This window comes from Perognathus longimembris, chromosome 28 (assembly GCF_023159225.1).
Source record: "Perognathus longimembris pacificus isolate PPM17 chromosome 28, ASM2315922v1, whole genome shotgun sequence".
Lineage (NCBI taxonomy): Eukaryota > Metazoa > Chordata > Mammalia > Rodentia > Heteromyidae > Perognathus > Perognathus longimembris.
Genome location: NC_063188.1, coordinates 107,346,334 through 107,372,944, shown reverse-complemented (window position 1 = coordinate 107,372,944; position 26,611 = coordinate 107,346,334). Strand labels below are relative to the sequence as shown.

Sequence of the window (26,611 nt, the reverse complement as noted above, 5' to 3'; positions counted from 1 at the left end):
TTACCTCACTTACCATGATTTTTTCTAGGTGCATCCATTTCCTTGCAAATGACACAATGTTATTCTTCCTAATGGTTGCATATAATTCCATTTTGTGTAGGTACTACATTTTTTGGATTCATTCATCTATTGTAGGGTTTCTGGGCTGTTTCTATAACTCGGCAATTATGAATAGTGCAGGAATGAACATGGATGCCCAAGAATCTCTGCAGTATCCTGGCTTGTGCTGTTCTGGGTAGAGCCCAGGAGAAACAAGATTTCGAGACAAGGATACTTTCGAATGTCCAGATGACACTAAGTTCGTTTCCTAGGAGTATTATAACAAACTGAATGCTTCAAAACTACAAAAGGGTATTTTTTCAAGTCTTTAGGTCTTAAATCTTAAACCAAGGTATTGATAGGATCACAGTCTCTCTGAAGGTTCCACAGGTAAAGCTTCCCTTACTGACAGTAGGGCAAGGTATTTCTTCACAAATGGCTGCCCAACTCTGATTTCTATCTCGGTCTCCATCTGACATTTCCTGTGGATACTCATATATGACTTTGCCTCTTTTTGTTATTGGGATTACAGCCAACTCAAGATCCCTAATCACATATTTTTGTTTGCAGTCATTGGAATGGAAACCAGGGCCTCATACATTCTAGGCAAAGCATTCTACCACTGGGCTGTACATCCAAGTCCCAAATTATATCTTCAAAGATCTCTTTAAAAAGTAAAGTCACATTCACAGGCACTAGAAGTTGGTTGGTGGGGATATTGTATTGGAGACCACAATTTAACCCACTATAGACAGAAGATCATTTCGACAACCTTTTCTGGGGCCCTTAGAATATAAAGAGAAAAGGACTGTCATTCAAAAACTTTCTTTATTTTGTCCAATAGTATAGGTTATACTATTACAAATCTAAATTATGTTTTTACAAGCAAATTTATTTTATTCTATTGAAATACTCGCTTCATCATTGGTGTAATGCCAAGGGCAGTATGTGACATAGCTGCCCAATGTTTATATCTCTCACGGAACCCTGGGACAGACAGGGCTCTGAGGACAGGCATTAGCACTGCCCACAGTGCAGAGAGTGTAGCTCAGCTGTTAACTGTCATGATGATAATGGGAGTTGCTAGAAATGTTCACTCCTCTTCAGCAACACTGGAGGAAAGGGAAAGAGGAGTCAAGACTTGAATGAGAATTGAATGAGTTCCCTTTAAGTCACCACCAGAAACCTGGCCTGCCACCCATTATTTCCATGGCCTTTGTTTCCAGAGCTTTTGATAGGTTCACTGTGTTCCATAAGCCAGGGTGCTGACCAAATGCATTTGAGGGCATCTGTTGTTATTTGGCACATAAAACAACTCAGACACTCTCAGTTTGAGTCCCTGTTCAGTCCATTGTTGCGATGTGTATGTGTCTTAAAGCAGAATTTGACAGCCTATTTAGGGAATGCAGTGACAAGCTGCCAGCATGACAGCCCAGAAAATGATGTCTTGCAAATAAGAGAGGGAGGTGATGCCCCTGGCATTAGCACCATGTGGTTAGAAAGAAGAGAGAACACTTGGTGACAGAGAACACTTGAGAATGAGGTCAGCTGACTACTCGTCTCACTCAAATAACATCTATGCTGCACATTCATTACAAACCAGTGCTGGAAATTTTTGTTTCCATATCAAGGTTTTTTTGGTTTTTTTTAATGAGGGGTTGGTGGTGTGTCTCAGTTGTTCAAGTACCAGCCAATGCGCTGTCAGGTACCAGGTTTGAGTCCCGATCTCCCACAAAAAACAAAAGAAAGAAAAAATGAACTTGTGCTTTTTTCTCAAGATAACCAGAGTTCAATTACATTCATTAACTAAATCCACTCCCCCCATGCCCCCACAACTCCACCTACTTCTAAGGAACGGTGCTTTCATAGAAACTTTAAGGCAAAATGAAGCTACCAGACATGGAGATGATGCTATTTAACAAATATCTTATTACTCATAGTGCCCAAGAGGAAGTAGCACAGTTGGCTGGTGGAGAGCCCACCCAGGAATGAGCCAGTGTCAGACAGGAGGCAAATGGAGAGGAGAGAAGTATGAATATGAGTGTTTAAAGAGGTTCTTTTAGGAAAAAAATAGGCAATAAATGGTGATCAGGCTCAGGATTGGAGCATTGGAATAATTCTAGTATACCCTGGGGGCACAGGGTTTTCCTTTACTGTCTAGGTCGCTGGCCCTGGGGAGATGAGGCCTAGTAATTAGTAGCTAAGGATATAGATACTCAATAAAAGATGATGGCTGATGAGGTGGTCTCTGGGTTTGTTGGGTTGTATTGGAAATGTCCTCCCTCCCTCCCTCCCTCCCTCCCTCCCTCCCTCCCTCCCTCCCTCCCTCCTTCCCTACCTTCCTTCCTTCTTTCCCCTTCCTTCCTTCCTTCCCCTTCCGTCCCCTGCTCATCTCTCCTTAAGTACACTATACATCAGGGAGGAAGGTTGTTTCTGAGATGAGCCTCTCGGTCACTGACTTCACTTCTGCATAACCTGTTCTAGAAGCGTGGTTCACCATGCTGATGTTGAGACTGGCATTATTGATTCTGGATCTTTGTGAACAGGCCATTTGAGAACATATCTGAGACTTTCTTCCCCCAGAACAAGTTCAAGAATCTAAATGAAAAGCAAATTCTAAAGATACCGGTAAACAAGACAGAGCTCCATCTATGCCTTTCTTGGCAGTGGTCCCTGGTAACCTTCTGTTCAGAGAGGCAGCTCTGAAGTTTCCAGCTTGTCTTCATCATCCTTGGCTTCCTTTATGCTATTCATCTTCCTCTCCCTGTTCAATATCTCAAGTTCTGTAGCTCTGCTGCTGTCCCCCTTGTCATCTAGTTTTTTGGGGGGTCAAATGTCATAGACGTCCTCTCACAATTTCATGGTCTATAAATGCCCTCCTTGTCCTCTGTCCCTCAGAATTCATGTGGAACTGCCTCCCTTGCTACCACAGAGAAAGATGGGAAAGCCAAAGCTAGTGGAAGCAAAGGCAAAGGGGGCTGGTAGTCTTTAGTTTTCCCATCTTATCTTAAAATGTCCAGCATATTCCTGCCCACCCCACCATCATTCTTATTTTTCACTCCCAGGAAGTAATTCCAAATTCTTTCATTTGTTCATTCTTTCATTAACTTTACTCATTGGGCTCTGTATGCAGTACTAAAGACAGATGAATAAGCATTGTACTGGCCTATGAGTTCAGCCTGGCAGTGAACAAAACTGCCATGACAGGCATCACAGTGTGATTCATCAATAGCAGGGGTTGATTGGGAAAGAGAATTGCAGAAACATAGGGTAGAAACCTGCTACTTCTTCCTCAAGGGTCAGGAGATATAACATTGCAGCTGAGAAAAAGCAAGGACATTTCAATCAGGACACAAGTATAGCCAGGTGTATGATGGATGCAACAGGATGTTAAGTGTAAATAGACTTAAAGGGTAAGAACTGGGGGCCATTGCAAGCTAGAAAAAAGGTGAGTTTGAATGATAACAAACCCCTTCTACCCTCTTCTGGATTCTGAAGTGCCCACTGGAAGCTTTGGACATGTGAAGAGGGGACTGAGCAGAGGAGTGAGCAAATGAGACAGGATTATGTGAGCCAAGCTAGCTGCAATGGAAGTTCAGAGTGTAGACAAGTTGCAAGGTCCAGAGAGGAGGTTGTGGCAGTTAGCCAGAATTGAGATGAAAATCACAGAAGTAAGCCAAGGCATTAGCAATCTTCATGAATTTGTGCATTTATTACAAGTGCTGCCAACACTAGATGGGAGCACCCAAACCTATGGCCCTATGGGCCAGTCTCTGTGCCAGCTCAGGTTATATAATGCCATTTATAAGTGCCCCGGGACCTGTTCTTGAAGGACATAAAATCTGGTAAGACAGAAGCATTGGATCCGATGGGATCACAGCTAGGTGACACATGGCAGTGGCTTGGACTGCAATGAACAAAATCAATAGGCTCTCTAGAACACCCCAAAGCACTAGTGTGAGCCTGACATTAGGAAGGGCTATGGACCCAAGCCACATGACATGAGATTATACATTGGCCAAGACCTGCACTGGCAGCAGCTCAGAGCTTCAAGGGATAGGATGGAGGCAGACAAGGGCCAGTAAAAACTGGCTGTATATAGACCTGACCTCTCTTCTGATCTTTATTAAGCTGTTTTGGGTTTGGGGTGTTGTATGGGGTGACAAGAAGAGTGTGAAGCACAGTGAGATCAGGCTGGCATGTGGACCCTCTGTATTCCAGTGGCTTCTTTGGGGTATTAGGAAAATGAGGCTTAGTTTGTCATACTCCATTGTTTGCCTCTGCATGGGAGAAGGTGAAACATCAAAATATGGAATTTAGCTTTTTTATTCACTTACCTGCCTAGAATTATTAGAGGAAAATAGAATGGGTAGAAATTATCTGACACTGCTGCACACTGTTCTATGAGTTCTAATTCCTCCTCATGTTCTTTTATAATATAGACAAGGTTTCTACCAAGCTGGACCATCTCTGGGTGAGCAGTGGCACCCACTTCTGTTCCCCTTTTCTACCCGTACTACTACTACAGCTTCACCTAAGCCAGGGGGCAGCTTTCATATTTTCTTCTAAGGAAATATGCCTCCTGGCTCCTCAGAATCATGGATCCACTGCACATAGCAGTCCAAGAATTTGGGCAATGGGCCCTGTTTAGAAGCTAACTGCCTTAAGGTCAAATTTCCATTTTGACAAGGGCTTGTTAGTTGAAGTGTGGAGATGCAGATTAGAAAGTGGTGGCATGGGATGGAACAAGAGGAGTCTGGGAACTAGGTGTGGGGAAAGTCTGTGCTGCTAAGAGATTTGCTGGTGGTAGTGGAGAAGGGAATGCTTCAGATGCTTTCCAAAGGTAAAGTTTTTGGACTGGGTTATCAATTTCATATGGAAAGTGAAGAATAAGATGATGTTAAGAGCTATCTTGAGAGCCAGGCACTGGTGGCTCATGCCTGTAGTCCTCCTCAAGAGGTTGAGATATGAGGATCACAATTCAAAGCCAGCCTGGACAGCAAAGTCCACAACTCTTATCTCCAATTAAACATCAGGAAACCAGAAGTGGAGCTGTGGCTCAAAGTGGTTGAACACTAACCTTGAACAAAAAAGCTTAGGGACAGTGCCCAGGCCCTGAGTTCAAGTACACCCCCCCAAAAAAAAGAATCACCTGAAATCAGATGATATTAGTGACTGTTGACATTTGCTGGGGGGGGGGGGAGGTTATCATGTTAATCTAAAAGGGAATAAAAAGACTGGCTGTGTATTCATACCTATTAAAAACAAAGAAAACTTCCTCATAGGAGTTTCATACATGTGACTCCACTTGTTTATTCTCATCATTGAACTCACTCACCATCACGTGGTAGCTCCCCAGGCTTTGTCCTATGTTGGTTTGTTTTTTTTTGTATTTTTCATAACTCTTCTAGGAAGACAATATCTGTCAAGATGACTCCTCTCAGACAATGTTTATGAATTACCAATCCACTCAGAAAGAGCTTGACTTTTCCCCATGGACACAGGGAAGCATAGTGATTATGACCTGGCTCCTCAGAGCATGTTACCTATGCTTGAGCAAGTGGCTATATGTATTTCCGTGACCCTCATTTCCTCCCATATAAACAACATCTACAGCCGAGCACTACCCTAGATGAGAAATAGAAGACAAAGAAATGTTGTAGCCCAAAGATTTGGCCTTTACCATTTCAAGTACTTTCAGATGAGAAGAGAATATATACAAGTAACTGCCACTACCGAGGAGAAAGGAGACAGAGGAATGCAAGGCACCATTGAAGAGAAAAAATAAAAACAGCTCATATAAATTATTCACACGGTATTCTCTCCAATAAAGTGAAGCCCATGCTAAATTGGGAAGGCAATAATAAAGTAAAAAGAATGGTTTGCAGATTACAACCTGGTAAAGGAACATATTTTACATTTATACTCTGTGCTATTTTTTGCAAATCAATAGAGTCAAAACATTTAAACACATCCCATTATCTACAAACAACATAATATGCAATAAAAGCTGTAAGTTAACAGCAAATTTACAAATGTTGATAAATTGGGGCCTAATTACAATACCTTCTGTCTCTTCTTTCTTTTTGCTCTCTCTATGCATATATTTATAAATGTACATATATCTATATATCTAGAGATATCTAGAGATATATCTCTATATGCATTTATATCTACAGATATACCTATATACATCTATATCTCTATAGAGATATGTATATTTATATCTTTATATCTATGTAGATATAGATACATAGATATTTAGATATAGAGATATAGACACTCATCTATATAGATAGATATAGATGATAGATGTACAGGTATAGATCTTAGGCCTTACACCTTAGAACATATACCTGTGTAACTCTCCAAAGCCACTCTTTCCCTTTTCAAGGGGCAGTCTGTTCTATGTAAGGACATTTTTTGTATGTGCTGAACTCAGGGCCTAGGTACCTGTACCTGTACCTGACCTTTTTTCTTCAAGGCTAGTGTTTTACCACTTCAGCCACAGCTCTACTTCTCATCTTTTTTGGAAGTTCATTAGAGATGAGAATCTTACAGATATTTCTGCCTGAACTGGCTTCAAACTGCAATCCTCAGATCTCAGTTTCCTAATTAGCTAGTAAAGGCATGAGCCAGCTTCTAAGGACATTTTAGAATTAACTTTAAACTTATATTCATTTGGAGAATTTTTTAATAGGTGAGGATAATATAAAAGTAATTATAATTTTTCTAGATTGTCTCTATAAGTAATGTTAAGAAATTCTGGGGGGGCTGGGAATATGGCCTAGTGGTAAGAGCGCTTGCCTCGTATACATGAGGCCCTGGGTTCAATTCCCCAGGACCACATATACAGAAAATGGCCAGAAGTGGCGCTGTGACTCAAGCGGCAGAGTGCTAGCCTTGAGCAAAAAGAAGCCAGGGACAGTGCTCAGACCCTGAGTCCAAGCCCCAGGACTGGCCAAAAAAAAAAAAAAAAAAAAGAAATGCTGGGGTTTTTGTTCATTTGTTTTTATAGGACAGATTACATCATGTAACTAACACAAGCTTTGATCTGATTTCAAATTCCATTCTACTCATAGTTATTTTATATTTGGCTGAGAACTGTCTCATTACTGGAGACACAAAGATTAAAAACGTCAGAATGCAAGTTGTGTAATGTAGAATTGACAGTAGATTCATAAAACGTGAGAATTGAATTGTTATTGGTCTTTATACAATGTTGTCGTGGCAAATATCATGCCAAGGGAATTTTGAGAAGGCTTTATAGAGGAAATGTTATTTAATCTAGGTGCTGAGAGATAAATAGTTCAGTAGTTGGGGAGAAATAGTAAGGGTCTCATGGTCAATGGAAGCTTGCTTGAACTTGTTAGATTTTTGTCACTATCATGAAATACTAGTGACATCTAACTTTGTAAAGTGAGAAGGCTTATTTAGCAGGAAGTTTGGGGAGTTTTGGGACCTGGTGCTTACATTGGCAAAATTCTGGTGAGAACTCTATGGCAAATGGCAGATGGAATTGGCAGGCTGTTTATCAGAGGAAGTAATTATATCTTATTTAGAAAGTAGTAAGGACAAGAGGGACTTTTATAGCTAGCCTGTCTCAGGGGGTTGTACAGGTTCACATAAGAATTACTAGACACAGGGTAAAAAAAGACAAACAGCTACAAAAGCAATACTTGCAAAACTGTTTGGTGTAAGTGAACTGAATACCTCATGGGGGAAAAGGGAAAGGGGGAGGAGGGAGGGGGGAATGAGGGACGAGGTAACAAACAGTACAAGAAATGTATCCAATGCCTAACGTATAAAACTGTAACCTCTCTGTACATCAGTTTGGTAATTAAAATTTGAAAAAAAACAAAAAATCAAAAAACAAAAAAAAAGAATTACTAAAGAGTCACACATTCCTGTTCAATAGCAGACTTCTAATGATCTTTGGACTTGCGACTACACACACTCCATCTCTCAAATGCTCCACCTCCCTTTGCTACCAATCTGAGGAGTAAGCCTGCAATCACAACAGACAGTCAAAACCCAACCAATGCATAGTGTCACTAAAGAAAAGAAAACATGGGGCAGGGAATAAGGCCCAGTGCTTGCCTTGCATACATGAAGCCCTGGATTTGATTCCTCAGCACTACATATATAGAAAAGGCCAGAAGTTGTGCTGAGGCCTAAGTGGTAGAGTGCTAGCCTTGAGCAAAAAGAAGCCAGGGACAGTGCTCAGGCCCTGAGTTCAAGCCCCAGGACTGGCAAAAAAATAAATAAAAAGAATAGAAAGCATGATAGAGTCACACTGTATATGAGCTATGACTGGTGATCAAGTATGGATATTGAAGACAAGTTCTAACTAACTTATGTAGTTTTTCTGCTAAAGAGTTATAATTTAGTCACATGGAACAGTCTATGTCATCAATCCAGATCTCTGCCTTTCCTCCCATGTATTCTACTGAAATACATATTATGTGTGTGTATGTGTGTGGGTGTTTCCAGATACACTGTCTCCTTCCTCTTCAACACTTAGTGGCTGTTCTTTTGATTGGCCTGAACTTTTGCATGAGAAAGAGTTATTCATATTAAGTAAATACTCTTTCACTCTTCACAATTTCTCTTGTAAAAATAAAACTTGTGCACTTGAAAATAACTAATAAAATTCACAAAGAGAAGATCTACTGGGAAGTTGCTTCAAACTGTGGGCTTCATTTAAAATTCTCATACTGAGAAATCAGATGAAGAAAGATAACCAAAAGCAAAAGACAAATCGGTTGGGAGTTATTCTAGCTCTTTTATCCACTAGGCTTACATCAATATTTTCAGAAAAAGGCTGTCCTGTGTCCTTGGCCTTGGTCTGATGGAGTGAACGAGCCTTGCTGAGGGCAGTGGAACAAGCTGACTATAAAGCCAGTTCAGCCTAGCTCTTCACCCACGGTGGTGTCTCTCTGCAGGATTCATCCCCAGTTCTGGGAACACATGCTCAGAGAAAAGATAAGGAAGGTAAAAGGTGCTTGGCAAATACTGAAGGTCTTCCAAAAGGGAAATATTATTAGGTAAGGATAAGGAAAGATTCTGAAAACCATGGGCTATGCTTGTTTTCCTTTTGAAAATTGTTACTGTTGTTATAGAGGTGATGTACAGAGAAGCTACAGTTACATAAGTAAGGTAAAGAGTGCATTTCTTTTTGGACAATCTCTCTCTCTCTCTCTCTCTCTCTCTCTCTCTCTCTCTCTCTCTCTCTCTCTCTCTCTCTCTCTGTCCCAGTTGTAAATGCTTTTCTTGAAGTTTTACTCAGCAGGACCCCTAAATTCTTCTAAAGTTGTTAAAGTCTGACCTTCTTTCTTACATGTATTTTTAGTATTCACTTCAAATCAGCTCTAGCACAATACTAGAAAAATCCTTCACTATGTCTAGCTTGAGAGTTTATTTTGGGTTCTCCTTTAATATGAATAAAGTGACCTTCAGTATATGTGGGGTGTTGGTTTCAGGACCCCTCGAGGGTACTCATATCCATAGATCCTTCACATGAAGGATCCCACATGAAGGATCATGTGAAGGCCCTTCACAGGAAGTGCTATAATGTTGACATAGATCCTATAGACATCTTTCAGTATAACTCCATCCTCTGTAGATTACAGTACCCAATATAATGTAAATACGGTGTCAGTGCTCATTATAGAGACTTGTTTAGGGATTAATAACAAGAAAGCAAATCTATATATGTTCAGTACACAGAGAAGTATCATAGACCCTGGTATATAGCACATAAACTAGATGTGAGGTGAAGCATATTCACAGGAGGGAGGAAGGAAGGGAGGATCTGGGAAATGATGAGAGGTTAGAGAACATTGTGCTACACACTACTCCATGTGTATGCATTTTTAAGAGTGTTCTCCTGGTGGCACTTTCTGGGTTTCATTTTTTATAAGCATTTTTGATCATCGGTTGGATGAATCTATAGTTATAGAACTCTCAGATAAGGAAAGCATTAAAAAACAACTCCCTGCAATCAAGTTGTTAAAATGTCAGAACAATAATAATTATAACCATTTAAGGAATTCTTATTATGCACCAGTCAACCTCCAGATTTGTGCAATGGTAGTTTCTGGAAAATGTGAATATGCTACATATTATCCTAATTATTTTTTGTATAATTAATGAGATGTGAGATTAATAGATATACCTATAGTGATAAATAGGAATGAATATGAACTGAGAGATCACATGTACCAGATGAAGTACAAACTACACAGGTAAATTTGATTTTCAGATAACAAATTCTTTTTAGTACATTTATGATCCATGTAATATTTGAGATATACCTATATATTCTATAAGGTGAAATATTCCATATAATATTTGAGATATACCAAAATGCTAGTTGTTTGTCTGAATTTTGTGTTTGACTATACATCCTGCTTTTACTTTTTGTGCTGGTCCTGGGCACTGTTGCTGAGCTTTTGTCCTCAAGGCTAGTGCTGTACCACATGAGCCACAGCTCAATTTCCAGCTTTTTGGGGATTCTTGGGGGATAGAAGTCTTAAGGATTTTCCTGCCCAGGCTGGCTTTGAAGCTCAAATCTCCAAATATCAGCATCCTGAATAGCTAGAATTATAGGATGAGCCACCAGCACCTGGCTCATAGCCTACGTTTTGTCAAGCAACACAATGTATATGTAAATGAGGAATGGTGTCCTGGGATGAATATTGAAATAATTTCTGGAGGCCAGCCCTTCTCTTCTTCAAAGATTTTACTTTATAACTGTCTCTTGTGCTATCTTGAACAATCCTGGGCTCCAATGATATTTTATGATATTTGAAGGAGGAGGCAAAATCTCATTATGCTGTCTAGCTGTCTTCGAACTTGGGATCCTTCTGCAACCAACTCCCAAGTATTGGAATTAAAGGAGTTTGCCACCTTCCCCAGCTCAGTTGTTTTGATAATTTTGTGGTTTGAATTCAGGGTCTAATATTCCTTAGACAAGCATTCTACCTTTTGAATCATACCTCCAAACCCTTTTTAGATTTGGCTATTTTTGAGATGGAGTGCTCAGATGAATGGATGTCTGGGTTAGGGAATCACTATTTGCTCTATGTGCTGGAAGTAGGCCATGGAAATAGCTATTAGGCATCTGGAAGACATCTAGGAAAATGACATGCCTTTTTGTCATGTGCTGACAGAATTGGCCTCCTTTTCCATGGGGATTGAGGAACTTCCTTAGAAAGTTCTGAGTTATATGTAGGTGATAGAAATGACCGTTTCTCACCTTTTACCCTTTGTCTCTCCATTTTGGTGTATTTTGTTATATGAAGCGTAACCCTTTTGTTGTCAAAGTACATTACTTTGACAACAAATAAATATTTTTAAAAAGGAACAGACAAAATTAATTGATGATAAATAAAGAAAATATGAGATATTTAAAAAAGGAAATGACATCAGTTCTGAAGTATGGCAGCACCTAACACTGCCCTTTCAGAAGTGATCCCTAGGAGAAGAAGGGAGTTGTTGGGCCTGGTCTCATAGTGTCATGACGAAGCAGAGAAGTCCTTTAGAACATTGGGGAACAACCCCACTGAGTGTTATCTATCCTGATGCCTCACCAAATGATTCTCCAGTTTGGGGACAAATGTTATAATATTTCCGTCTTCATCAAGTGTGAACCATGAAAGCCTTACATAATTTAGACTTGCATTGGAAAAGTCAAGTACATAATCACAATGTTTTCATGGGGCAGAGTGACTCACCCACTTTGCTCTGTGTGTTCTGTTGAATTATTAGAGTTTTTAACTGACTGCTTAGTGAAAAGGAAATAATTCATTTTGTAGAGAGAATATTACATTTATCATGCTTTAACCTGGGCTTTTAAAAATTCAAATTATCCTATGACATTTAGTTCTTTTTTTTTACATTTTAATTATTATGGAGCCTTCATGAGAGTTCAGTCATTAAGCAATAATCAGATGCTGATTGCTTAAACTCCACAGAAGTGTTTGCTTTTAAAAACCTCAGTCCCAGATAATAAATGGTGTGAGGTTATCAAAGCAAGTGGCATATACTTTTCCACTATTTTGATCCAGATGTGTAACAATTTCTACCTGCTGCTTTCAGTTGGCTCTGGAAATACCTTTTGTGTTAAGCCACTCACAGCTATAAGGAACCAACATCTATCTGACAATAGAATAATGTTATCTTCTAACTAACAAAGCCAAAAAGCCAATGGGACAAATTGTTCTGTCAATAATCCAAAGCTGAAACTACATGGTCTCCTGCTATTTTTAGAACTTGAAGGGAAAAGAATCCTCCTTATGGTAAAAATGATCCAATTAAATATGAATTTGGTCACTGGGGAATTGGAGGTTTTCTTTGAGCACCATTTTGGCAAACAGCGTTTCTTTCATAAAAGAAAAAAAAAACGAAGCTCACATAGGTGGTAGTTTTCAAAGACAGAGTAGAGAGGGCCAAGACCCCTCAATTACCTGTGTCATACCTTGCAGTTGGTGGTTCCTGAAAGCTGCATTAGCAACTGCATAAAGTTGCAGAAGTAGTTTCATGGTGTTGGAATAATGAGCTAGTCAGAGCAACTTGAGTTAGCTCTTCCTGAATTCCACTAACACATATCAGTTCACTTCTTTTTATAGGTGTGTTGAATGTCCAAAATTGAGTGCTATAAATACTTCTGAAGTGAAATTATTCTAATTTAATAATAAGGTTGACACAAGTATGTACATTAATATTTTGGATAGGCCTAAATAGCATAACCCTGAGCAATTATATATCTTCATTTGCTTTTATCTTATACAACCCTATGCAAATCTCCCTGTTGATAAGTTTAGAAGTAGGGCTACTCATTCATAAAGATACAACATTATTTATAGAATCTGAGACTCTGAATCTTGAGATTAGAGAGGAATGAGAGATTTACATTGGAGTCTTACCTTGTCACTTTGGGGATTTTTGCAGAAATATTTTTGTTGGGAAATAAGGAAAGGCATCATGAGTTCTAAGTCCATCAGCCCCTTCTGGTCCAGATGTGTTATCTATTATTCATTCCTGTATCCCCTGTTTGGAAGCACCGAACATGGCCAATAGAGGGTGCTTTGTTTGAATAAATGGACAAATAAATACAGGAATGCATCTTGAGCATCTTTTTGAAACTAATACTTAGAATCACTATTTCCTACCAGCTGTTTCCACATTCCCCCAAATTCTGAAATGCATTATCCAATTGTCTAGGTATCACTGAGCAATTATAATCATGAAAACCTTGCTTCCCTTCTGAGAGAGCTGGATGGAACATTTGTGGGAATTTCTCTTACCCTAATCAGCAGCATTAACATATACATCTGTTTCTCCTTCTCTGTCACCATTCATGTTTCTCAGACTTATTCTAGTGGCCTCAAACATTGATGCTATGATTAGAAAACAAGTGTGTGTATTTAGATACTGGTGTTGAGGCTGAGAATCAGCTAGAATTTATTTTTATCCTGTTAGTTTACCAATTATTTGTGGAATCTGTTAATCAGATTTGTTTGTGCTTTTCTTTGATTCCTACAGTGAGATTTATATCACTTGATACTTACTCAATCTGCTACCATTAATGAACAAAAATAACCCACCTCTCATCTGTGCACATCAACTTCATAGTCCATGGAGGGAAATTCAGCTACAGATTCAAAGGAACATTCATAGATAATAATATTTTCCAACAATTGAATGCTTGATTTTGTACTAGACTTATTTTCCCATCATCTCTTTCTGTGTACTTGAAATAATAATAATAATAACAATATTAATAAGCTATTGCATGAGTACCAGAACCCAAGAAAATGGTGGTGAGTTATGTCAACCTCAATAGGGATACTGAAAATTCTAATCATTTAAAAGATATTTACTTTGTTATACATTGTTTAGTGGGTTATTACAATTTGTTTCCTATGTCATTCTCTTATGGCTCTTACAAATATTTTCAGAGTTTTCCACAAACACTAAGTATGGTGATTAAATAGTTTTTGGACCTGCACAATATAGCAGAACTTCTTAGACCTGACTGATGACAGAATTCATTTTCCACAGAAATGTTTCTGCCAAAGTTTCAAGGTCCTTAATCTTTAACAAACTCAGGGAGATCTTTCTGCTATATCCAAATGCATTACCCAAACTCAGGCTTGTGACGCAAGGCTTAGGTAAAGTTCTGTCCTGAGTGTCCAAATACCACCAAAAGCACATACTTGTAAAACAACCATGGGAATTTAATCCCCATTGCTACTCAATGGAGCAATTGTTAGGAAGAAAAAATAATCTCTGATCACAATGTTTTCTTTGCAACTCAGTCATCTGTGAGCGATTGGTGAGGATAAAAGGGGGGGGGAGAATTAAATGTACCAAGGTTACTGCTTTTTCTCACTGCTAATAACAGGGCATTTCAATCTGACCAAATATTAGCAATGTCCTATGGCCATATGTTTATTATATTATATAACATCAGACATGTTTGGCATTCTTTTATTTATTAAGGTTCTATTTAATGGCATATATCAAAGGTAAATTAGAGCCAAGGTGCCCTGTTCTCCTGCATTCATTTCCAATAAAGAACCAAAGAGCAGTTATTTCTCAGCATAATACTGACATGCCACAATGGATTGGTGATCACTTTTCCCAGCTTGTAAAGTTGCTGATTGAAACAGAAAAGAGAATCATGACAGTCAGCTCACTCAACATCAGGGTCACCGGGACTATCACTGAGTGCAATTGGAAACTTACAAAATGTGCTTCTGTTTGCATGTGGCAATCACAACATTTGAGGGGTATGTGAGTGTGTGCATGGGACATTGGTTTGAAGTGGCAGTGCTCGCCAAGATGCAGCAGGAGCTGGCAGTGAAATGTAAGCTAGCCTTGTAATAATACCTCCTGGGAATGCAGAGGATGCCTTGGCATTAGGCATTCTCCTCGTGTTTCACATAAATGCATCCTATTCTCAGGAGCTGAAGAGCAGTGCCTTTGGCCTGGCTCATTCAAATTGAATGTTGGTAAGGAGAGTCCTGAGCAAACAGAACAGTTTGGCATCTCTGAAGGAAGGAGCAAGGTTAAGCTGTGGGCCACGTTCTCTGCTGGTTATTGGATGTTTATTTGCTGGCCTCTGTGTACACTTCAGGTATGTTGCCAAGGCACCGACAGGGTGACCGATGCCTCTCCAGCACAGGTACCCATGCAGTTTGGCCCCAGCCATTTTTGTTAGAAAAGTTCAAGGCTTCATATGTGGCATCCCATGTTCGTGAGCCTTGCCATGGATAATGTTTTGTTGGAAGAGAATGCTCCTCCAGAGAGGCACTTTGTATTGCATATTTCTTTTGTTCTTCTTTTTTTCAATGCTGCAGCTTTAAGTTTGTCACAGCAAGTGTAAGAAGAGAGCGCCCGTGGAGAGCCTTTTGCAACACGCTTTTTCCATTCCTTTGAACAGGAGAGGAGCAGCAGCGCAGCAGTGCTTGCTTGCTCTCTAGTCATGTGCTGTGAGGAATAGAGTCACCGTAGGGCAGTGAACCTGAACTTGGTCCATTCATCCATACTGCATTGAGTGATTGCATGGAGTGGAGTCAAATGCCACTTGGGGGTGAAGAGCTCACCAGATGACTTGCATTCCTGCTGAATATATTAGGAAGGAGCCCTTAACCGAATCCATTAATTAAAAGGTAAAGCATGAATGTGTGCTGTGTGGAGGAACATGAATGCTGAGGGGTGATGTTTACGGAGGAAGAGGCAATTAGGATTCACTTACTGAGAAAGAGATCTTCCTTAGATATTCTTAGCTAATCTCTTGGTAGGAGAAAGGGAAGGATTTGGCTCACTGTAGATTATAGTACATTGCCGAAGTTACTTTGATACACATGATATCTCAGATTGGCCCTGAGTACTTAGAACTTTTTTATGCTGCTTCTTTCTAAAACAGGAGTGGGAATTATGTAGGAAAGTTTTGAGCACTCTTTGCTGCCTCTGTTCTGAAATTACATTGTGATAACTCACTCTCTCATGAAGGGGAGCTTTGATATGTTTGGTAGCTTTTCCAAAATCAAATAAGAAATGGCTTTCCAAGGCATAAAACCCTGGGAAATGTGATATATGACGGTCTCCTTTCTGAAGACATGCAGTTGTCATCATGGGGAAGAAGTTGTAGCTCTAAGTTAAAATATGTAGACTGCTTAGGGAAACTTAGTGCCATCTCTTGTAAATAATTTTATAGGTGTTTATTGAAATTAAACTCTCTGAAGTAAACAATGCCTTTTGACAATGTGTGTTCCATGCAAACAACTGAAAGATTTTGTGTCTATAAATTTGGGCCTAGTAAATCTCTTGTCCAGCTCTCTGAGCTCTTTTACAAGCTGCATTAAAAATAGAAGAAAAGGTTTTTAATTAAACCATGTATTGGATTTACCCTCAGGGAGCTGAAATGCAGTTATGTCAGCACGTGGACAATGGGAATCCGTCATTTCTAATAAAATGTTCATATGAATTGTGATTTAAAACTAAATCTATTGCCCTTTAGCTCCTTCTGGATGTTTTTTTCCTTAACACCTTAGGCAATTGAATTTGCTGGATACCGTCTCAATTAACACTGAAGTAGGTGTATCATAATTCATGATATTATAAAATATGCCCGTTATATATCTATTATATATATTATGTATTGACATACTTTTGTGTTTGTGTGTGTGCGTGTGCGTGTGTTTGCGTGTGTGTGTTTCAGAACAATTTGTTCAAAAGTTTAGATGGGGATTCAGGAAATTTATGAACAGCAGAGGTTACAGGGCTTGGAATGGCATGAAATGCTCTTGACAAAATAATTTTTCTCCAAGAGAAGAATGATGCTTATGTGTATATTGTTCAGTGGCATTTAACTTGGGAAAACAAGTGAATCTGGTGATTACCCAGAGATGAATCAAAGTCTGGTATATAGATCCTTATTTCTGAACCAGAAAGTGTGCATGTTATTTATGGATGAGAAAGTGGGACATTAGGACAAAAAATTATGGGGGGAATGGAAGTCCATGCTGTCACTAGTGGCCAACATCAGGGTAGGAAACAGAATTTTAGTTGATGATAAATCCTTCCTCATTTTGAGCCTATTTAGATATATCTTTATTATCCTTTTTAATTTGTTCAATTTATTCTTTAAGGTATGTTAGATTTTCCCAAATACATTTTAGTGAAAATTTAAAGGTATAAACATTACAGTTTTATGGAATATTTTATAGCAAAATGTCAAGGTGAAAATCAAATGCATATGCAGTATGTTACTAATTTTTTAGAAATATGGTTTTGCCTAGTAAGTAACATGCTCAAATCAAAAGACAAGGACTTAAGTTTAAGGGATTCAAAGCAGTAATTCTTCATTTTCAGATGCAATCAAAATTTGATTATCCTCTTATCATTAATTAGTTATTATCTTACCTTTGACAGTAGAAAAGAGGGAAAAGAAGCAACTTAGTATTTGCTGTATGAACTATTGTGCTTGAACTAAATCAAGTACCTGACCCATTCATAAAACTGCCCAGAGCCCCAATGGGCAGTTGTTACAGTGATCATTACTTTGAGGGTCCAACCTGTTCCAACAACCAAGGAGAGTTCTGTGACACCATAAGCCAAGGATGTCTGTATTTGATTTATTTCTTAATGTGATTTATCAAAGCATTTGTGATAACTTGTATTTACTCAGTGCCTTTTGTAGAGAGCTCAGACTGTTTCCTGGACATTATCTAATTTTATCAGGATGCCAGAAGGAAATAGAGAGTACACACTATCTCCAGTGCACAGTTGAAATGACAGAGAGACAGAGAGGTAAAGCAATTTATCCAATATGATTCAGAAAAATGCTGACGCATAGCTAGCAAATGAGATGAGACACACATTCCATGGATGAGCTCTAAAACCACTTACCTTACCAATAAGTTCTCACTGTGCCTGCAGGGATCCTAAGCCCAAGAGGAATATGCTCCAAGGACCCCATCCCAACAATCAACAATTATAGGGTTCTTGCAGCCTGCTTGGTATCTGTGATTATTAAGTAGGCTAAAACACTATAGGACATGTCTGTGGTCTATACAGTTGGGTCACAGAATTAGCAAATATCACTCATGCTCTTTATAATCAATACAGAAAGCAACAAGATATTTGACGTCCTCGCATTTAGACTTGAAAGCCATATGAACACTCTCCTAGAAGCCTGCCAAACTATAGTAGAGAGAGTTTGGATGTTCTCTTGCCCTTAGGATTGAAAACATCAACCTAACAGTCAGGAATCATGCTTTCTTCAGTACATGAGCTTTTGGATATTGAGGCAGGCTGAGCTTGCTCAAAGTTGAATTCAAATTGTGATGAAATTAGAAAGAAATATTCTCACAAATTCCTCAAGATGTACTCATTCTCTTTCCTCTACTTTATTGCTTATTCTTAAAAGAATTTGTATCCCAGCGACAAACTAAAAAAGTGACTTTACATGTGTAGTAATTTACAAGTAGACACTAACACAGTTACAACTTGGACTCTTAAATTTACCTGCAGCTGGGTAGCAAGGCAAAAGTCTTCCAGAAAATCATGAAGAATTGAGACAGTCCTAGCTATGATGAAATTAAAGTGAACTACTGATACAGTGTTCCAGAGCTAGGACCTTAACTAAACAATCCAAGAGTTAGTGTACAGAAAGTCTTAGCCCATTTTCCTCCTCTGTAACTTTTCTACATAGCATGTGCTATTTGTGTTCTTAGCTATCCCTTGCCCTACAGAAGATTATAAGTTATTGAAAGGAGTAGATATTTTATACTTTTTTTCCAGTTCTGGGGCTTGAACTCAGGGCCTGAGCACTGTCCCTGGCTTCCTTTTGCTCAAGGCTATCACTCTACCACTTGAGCCACAGTGCCACTTCTGACCTTTTCTGTTTATGTGGTGCTGAGGAATCGAACCGAGGGCTTCATGCATGCTAGGCAAGCACTCTACCACTAAGCTACATTCCCAGCCCAATATTTTATACTTAGTAAGAAAAAAAACTATTACTTAATAAAATACCACCTTAAACTTGTGGAAGCACTTGCCAAATATTTTTAATAAAATTATTATTTTAATTAACTTTAGTTAACAATTCGGTTTCAATTCAACATGTCAATTCATGAGTACAGTGCATTTTACCAATGTCTGGAGGACACAATTGCCATCCTTAAAACTTCATATTCAAACATAACATATGGCTAGTAGTAGAACATTCCCTAACTATAACAAAAAAAATGCTAAAACTAGTGGTTCTTAATCAAGGGTGATTTTTACACTCCTACCTAGGGAATACTTTGGGAATGTATACAGCTGTTCTACTTGCCACCTCTGGAAGAGATGCTACTGGCATTAGTGTCTAACACCTGGGAATTGTACAAAACATTCCATAGTATCCACGATGGTCTCACCAAGGAAAACATTCGGTGTCACATCTCAAGTGTGCTGAGGTTGAAAAACACTGATTTCAAATAAAACTCAGACTACCATATTTTCACAATGATTTTTATTATTCGTCTCTATTGAATTCTATGCTTCTTAGTAGCACAGAATTTCTTTTGCTCATGTTTGCACAGCCCGAGTTCAGCATGACACTTGATGTATATTAGGCTTTTAATAAATGATGGTGAATTGATGAGTGAATGAATGTTAATGATGCCAGAAAAGGTGCTCCAGTAGTCTCTTTGGAACAACATTATAATTAGAAACTGCATTTCTAATCAAGGCCTCGACATTAAATTATCAACAGAGACGACAATGACAAGTTGCAAAAGCAGAGACACAACAGCCACACATCCTTGTCTTTATTTAAGAAGTCCACTGGGCCTTGGGGCACAGAATGTTAGCATAGAAGGGGACTCCAGAGGTTATTCGGTTCAACCTCTTAAATTATAGGTGAAACAACTGAAACCCAGAGAGGTTGAATGACTTGCATAAGGTCCCAAAGTTCAATAATAGACTTGGGAGTCGAATTATGCCTAATTCAGAGCTTTGGCATGTTATATGGAGATGCTAAGCTATCTCTAAGAAGGGGCAGAACACATTGCTGTGATTGTCCAGGGCACTACCACGAGGGTAGTGTTGAGTGTAACACTTAACCATACGTACAGTACTATAGTATAGTTTATATGTTACACATTACCACCATTAATAACAAATTTAGAATGTGGTAATGGTAGGCCTGTGATAAACCTTGATATTCTGCAAAAGGAAGTAAAAAGCTCTCTGATATCTGGAGCTGTAACCAGAATCATAGGAAGGGGATGCAGTGTTCTTTTTCACTATGAGAATATTAATTGTGAAGGTATTAGAGGAAAGCAACATTACACAGTTAAATTTTTTTAATGCAAGGGTAAGTTATAATATGCAGGTGTGCTTGCCAAAGAACACCTCAGAAGTTTTTTATTTTATTCTTATGTGAGTACACAGTTCCTCTAAAACCTATCACTTCAGAAGTCATATAGAGTTTACCAATGTTCCTTAGAATATACATTCAAACTGCTGGTAAGCTTTTCTTGCAATCTTCAAAGTGACAGGAATGCAGTAGGCTTACATAAGTTTCCTGAGGATTTGCACATAAACTTCTGGATGGCTCAAGTCATTTTTCCCTGATATCTTCTTCAAAAAGCTTTCCAACGTACTTAGAATCCATATGCTCTATTTCATAGGCTACAATCTCCAATTGCAAATCAAAGATTCAGAGTTGTTTTTACACCAATGTGCAAAAAATATACAGCAATTTCATAAAGTATCAAGGTAGAAAATCTAGACTCCAAGTCAGAGGATGCTGCCTTGGCAAATGAGCTAACATCTTTTGGTGATCCACAAGATTGGACATGACCTTCAAGGTGTGAAGTACAGAATTTCAATGTGAGCAGAGGAGACTATTGAGTGAGGTAGTTTAACAAATTTACCAAACTATGCCATAAAACCTTTTCCAGAGATCCAATCACTTATCAACTCCCTGACCAACAATACACATAGCTAAGAATTCAGAGCTGATTCAGTAATAATACCAAAGATCTCATTCAGTCCTTTAGCCATTATGTATAAGTGTCACAGGCAAATATTTAAATAGGCTTCAATTTATTATTCTGTAGTAAGGAAACTCATCAACAAAGCATTGGCCTTCACATATGAAGTCTTAGAGAGGGGAATGAACTATGTAAAATTGTGTATTTTCCAAATATGGCTAGAGCAAAAGACTTGGGTAAATTGTAGGGAAAGTAGTATGATCCTTTCAGAAGTTTAGAATGTGCACAAACAAGTAGAAGTCTGTTTTCCAGTGAGCTGTGGCATGACCCACCTCTTTTTCTATTGGAGTTGGTGAATTTCAAATTCATAGTATTCAAAATCCTACTTAGGAAATCATATGAGGAAGAATGGCCATTGCCTTAATAATTGGAAAGGAATCCCAACCCTTCAGAGTAAAGCTAGGTATTAAGAACTCCGTGTATCTAAAAATTGCCTCCACGTGATATAACACTCACAAATAATAAGGTGCAAAATAATAACCCTTATCCATGGAAAGTTATTCAAGAGAGAGAAAGAAAGAGAGGAGCTAGGGAGACTTGGCACCTACATATAAAATGATTGGCTTATGTAGTGCCAAAATGTAAGGGAACTTTCGAGCAGCCAAGGAGGAAATATATAGACAGACTGATTAGGTGAGACTTTTCTAATTCTTGTGGTTTAGTGTTCAGGTTGCTAGCTTGGCTCTTTACAGCATTCTGGGGTCTACCTAGCCCTCAGCATTTGTCAGTTATGGCTGACTACTTAATTCAGCACACTTCTTCCCTATTCCATTTGCTTTCAGGAAATAGAAAGAACCAGAATGAATTATCTACTTCTCTGCTTGTCTCACTGTAGTCAACTCATAATTATCTTTTGCACAAAAAGCCTAGCAGTTCTTGTATGTTTATCTAGTGTGTCATAGGCTTTAAAGGAGTGGCAGTGGGGAATCAGATGAAGAGGAACAGCTCACAGGAAAAAGGCTTCTCATCAGGAGTAATCAATGGCGATGAAGATAAATATATGAAAGGGCAAGAAATTTGTCATCAACGAAGGGAGTTCCAAAAAAAGAGATACAATTATTCTGATGGGGAAGGGAAGCCAACAATAAAGACTCTATACAGACACATTGTTTTTGTTTTAATCATCCATATCATGAGACAAACATTTGCTGAACACTTGGCATTTACACCAGAAAGGGATCCAAACATGTAATTATTGGCAAACAATACATAAAGCTTTAAAATATATATATAAGGTGATTTTTTTCTGTACTGTATTTAGTTTTAACTATGTGTTCATGGGTTGCTTTGTTCCTTTAATTATCAGGTTAAGAGCAGCATAAAACCATAGGGAAGCCATCCTTTCTTTGTTTCTGTGTAAGATGAACGTGGAATGATATAAGCATCCTTCTTAGAAACAAAATTTGCAAATGAAACCTTGATAAATATTTTTCCTTGTTTTGGGATCTGACAACTATCCTTGGGGGGCTCAGGAAGATCTAATGATTAAAGGGTGTTCATTTTATTTTACAGTAGTAAATCTAAGCCTTTAGGAAATTCTAAGCTAGATTAAATAATGTGAAAACAACTGCCGGAAAGATGCACAGTGAAACATGAAGCTTATTGATAATAAAATGAAATGAATATTACTCAGAGGAAAGCAGGGAAGTTATGTATATGAAGAAAGCTTATTAATGAGGTGTCATTATTTAAGAGAGAACTTTAAATCAGGTAAGTAAGAAAAGCACAATTAAAATGAATTAATCATAGATCAACATCTTGCTGGAAATCGCATTATGAGATTTAATAAAAATTGTATTAATAATGTTAGTGTTTCTAATTTGTTATACTGGCATTATTTCAAGAACTTCCATCTGTTTATTCTTGTAAGTGCTGAGGACTAGGTGAACAGTATAATATGATATAAAACAAATACTCTTCCCTAAGCATCTAATAGATTTGCTTTGGTTTTTGTTTTCATACTTCTTACTTTTAGTACTTTGGGTTTTAGTACTCCAATCTCTTGGTGGTATCGACACTCATTGACCACTTCCGTTTCCATCATCAGCCTGCCAGGCATTTGCCAGGCATCAGCCTGGCAAACATGAGGTCGTGAGTTCAAGTCCCAATACTACCCCTCCAAAAAAGCACGTGATTTTCTCCTTCATAAATACATACAATACAAATCATTGAATTATTATGAAATAAAAAATTTAACAGATAACATTCTGTATGTATACAAAAACATACTTTTTAAGCAAACAAAAGATCTTTTCTACAACTAGTGGATATACTATTATGATTTTGTATAGTTAATAATGGAAACAGACCTGCTAGCTAAAACTTCACAGGTGTTGAGCACTGTCATGTAGGTTTTCCTATTTAGTTGTCACAAAGCCTGAGGAATGAACATTCTCAATCCCATTTAGACTTCCACTCAAACAGCTGATCCTTTGCTATCCTGTTGCACAGACTTAATTCAGACTCATCTGATTCTGATTCTGCCTTGCAGTTAGTAAAAATGTGATTGTGGTGGACATCAAAATTCAATGTAGAAGCTGATAAATTCCTAGTTGTTGTTGCTTTAGTTTCTAGTCTTCCTAATGCAATTATTGTAAGCCTCAGAAATGCATTCTAGAGCATCACCTTTGCAATGGAAGAATAAAGGCAGGTAGGGATTCAAAGACACTTAGGAAAACTCAGTTCTATTGTGGTTTTAGTTTTTTCCGTGGCATAGTAGTAGGAGTATAAACTTTCAAAGCCAAAGTAAAAGAAAATCTCAATAAAATACAAATTAAGTAATATATTCATCTTCTAGATACAAAATTTTCTTGTTTGGTCTTGACCACTTTATATCTTTTGTGTGGGTTTCTCAAGCACTGGTGGCTCACACCTATAATCCTAGCTACTCTGGAGGTTGAGATATGTGGACAGCAGTTGGAAACCAGCTCAGGCAGAAAACTCTGTGACTCATTTCTAATTAACTAGTAAAAAGCTAGAAGTAGATGTGTGGCTCAAGTGACAGAGTGCCAGCCTTGAGAGAAAAAGCGAAGTGTGAGCATGAGGCCCTGAATTCAAGTCCCATAATTGGTACATGTGATCACACACACACACACACACACACACACACACACACACACTGAGTGTTTTAGTTCATACCAAATATTCTTGTAGACCAATCTTCACTTTTACTATCAATCCTTTGCAATTTATAATATACTGTATGTTTATGTTTAATCATCTTCATTGCTATGTTTTTGGATAATTGATGTACTTAGATAATGCAATCAGGTATGTAAACTAGGCTTTCACACTCATCTTTCCACCCTAGAATGGCAGAATAATGGACCTTTATGACCTCATTTCAGAAAAGGCCCTGTGCTTTGCTTATGCCTATATTGCTCATGAGAGATGAAGCTGAGTCTAGCATTACCTCATGATGTCTATCACTTACTTCTGGATCTTAAATTAATCACTCCAACTATATAATTAACTTTTAGAGATCAATGATTAAATCTCATGTATGTTTTCCAAAAATGTTCTAGGTTTTTTTTTTCTGCTGACATATTTTTTCTGATTTAAATATCTTGCCTTAAAAAATACTTAAAAATGCAATCAAGAAAGTGTTGGTGGAAATCACCTCTTAAACTCATTCTTCTATAAGTCTCAATGACTTCCTCAGGACTCAGTCCTCTCCAAGATTACCATATTAGCATGGGAAGAAGTCGTGGAAATTGCTAGTCAGATTGAAAAGAGGCACTCAATGCAGACCTATTAACTTAGAGCTGAGACCATTGTAAGCTTTGATGCATAGACTTCCCATACCATTTCTTCACAGGAAAGTTACAACTCATTTAAATTAGGAAAAATGCCCAAGAGAAAAATATTACTACTAAAGAGTTAATACTTCCTACCACCATTCTCCCCTTATGTTTCTGATTGAACATAGAAAAGGGGAGACACATAACATAAATGTGACTGGAGACATTGAAGGTTCTATGTTGTCAAGGAGAGGAATAGCTTCACCAGACAATGCCCTAAACAGAAGTTTTGGCTACCTGTAGATATATATGACAAATGATTCCGCAAAGTGATGCACTTGCCCTTCATGCTTCATCAACATTCACCGAGATTTGAGGCAAATGTGAAATGGGTGATTGCTAGTTATTAGCCAGATTTCCTCACACTGACTCTGACTCTATTCTCCATATTGATCACTGAGAGAATCATAGCATTTGAGAAATAGAGAGCCTTTTATAATGATCTTAGGGCTAGTCCTCAGTTAAAAATGAAGAGATGGAAGTACAAAGAGGCAGAGCTGCTGAAGAGTTCATCACAAAACCAGCTCCTCTGACTTCTGAACCAGGGCTCTGTCCTCCCTTATGTCACTTGGTTCTATATTTGTCTGGAACCAACTAGGTGAAAAGCTGGGCAGAAAACTATCTAGTCAGTGCTGATGTCCAGTGGGTTTATGAAGTATCGAACTACACAACGAAACTTCTGGTTAAAGGGAGTATCACCTTAAAGCTTGGCAAGTGATGAATACTGCATTTCTACCTTTGTCCAGCTCTGTTCCAAGAAGGTCTGCTTAGACTCAAGGCCAATTCTGCCCTATAACAAAAACCTCAGTGAGGGCTGGGAATATGGCCTAGTGGCAAGAATACGTGCCTCATATACATGAAGCCCTGGGTTCAACTCCTCAGCACCACATATATTATAGAAAAGGCCAGAAGTGGCGCCGTGGCTCAAAGAAGCCAGGGACAGTGCCCAGGCCCTGAGTTCAAGCCGCAGGACTGGCAAAAAACAAAACAAAACAAAACAAAAACCTCACAATGAGTTAAGAAAATATCACATACACACACACACACACACACACACACACACACACACACACACACACAAAAGAGTTTACTCATCCATTAGAATGAATGATACTGTACCATTTATAAAGAAATGGAAAGACCAGGAAAAATTATGTTAAGTGCATCAGGCCCAAAGAAACAAAGGATGAATATTTCCTGTTATATATGGAAATTAGATTTAGTTTATAATATGTTGAATGGTTTTTCTAGGAGAATGCTCATCTGTGCATATAGCCACACGTGGTTATTGTGTGTTTGAAATCAATAGAAAGATTGAGGGAAAATTGAAATTTTATTCTATTTAATTGGAATTTAATTTTAGGACTTACATGTGACAAATGGCCATCCTCCTAAACCAAGCTTCTTCTTTCCTTGCCATGTCTATAAATTTTCAATTCAAGTCTAAATGTCTGCATTATTTTACTTCTGCTTCTCATATTTAAAGAACATACCATTTAGTGTACATCAATTCAAAATACAGTAAAAGATTTTTAATAACCGGTTGTAGTTCCACCTCAATATATACTTGGTTCACGTTTGAAAGAAAGAAATCAAAATTTCAGTATTCAAAAACAAAGTTTTACTGGAACATAGCCACATCTATTTGTTCATGTTGTCGGTAACTATTTATTAAAGTGGCATAGCAATTTAGTTGTGAAAGGGTTGTATGAG

The 26,611-nt window shown here is 38.3% G+C and overlaps 1 protein-coding gene across 1 annotated transcript in view; it reads left to right on the top strand.

The window, feature by feature from the left end:
- The window catches only part of Frmpd4 (FERM and PDZ domain containing 4), a 309,408-nt gene that overhangs the window by 21,968 nt on the left and 260,829 nt on the right, over positions 1-26,611 (top strand). The window lies entirely within an intron of this gene.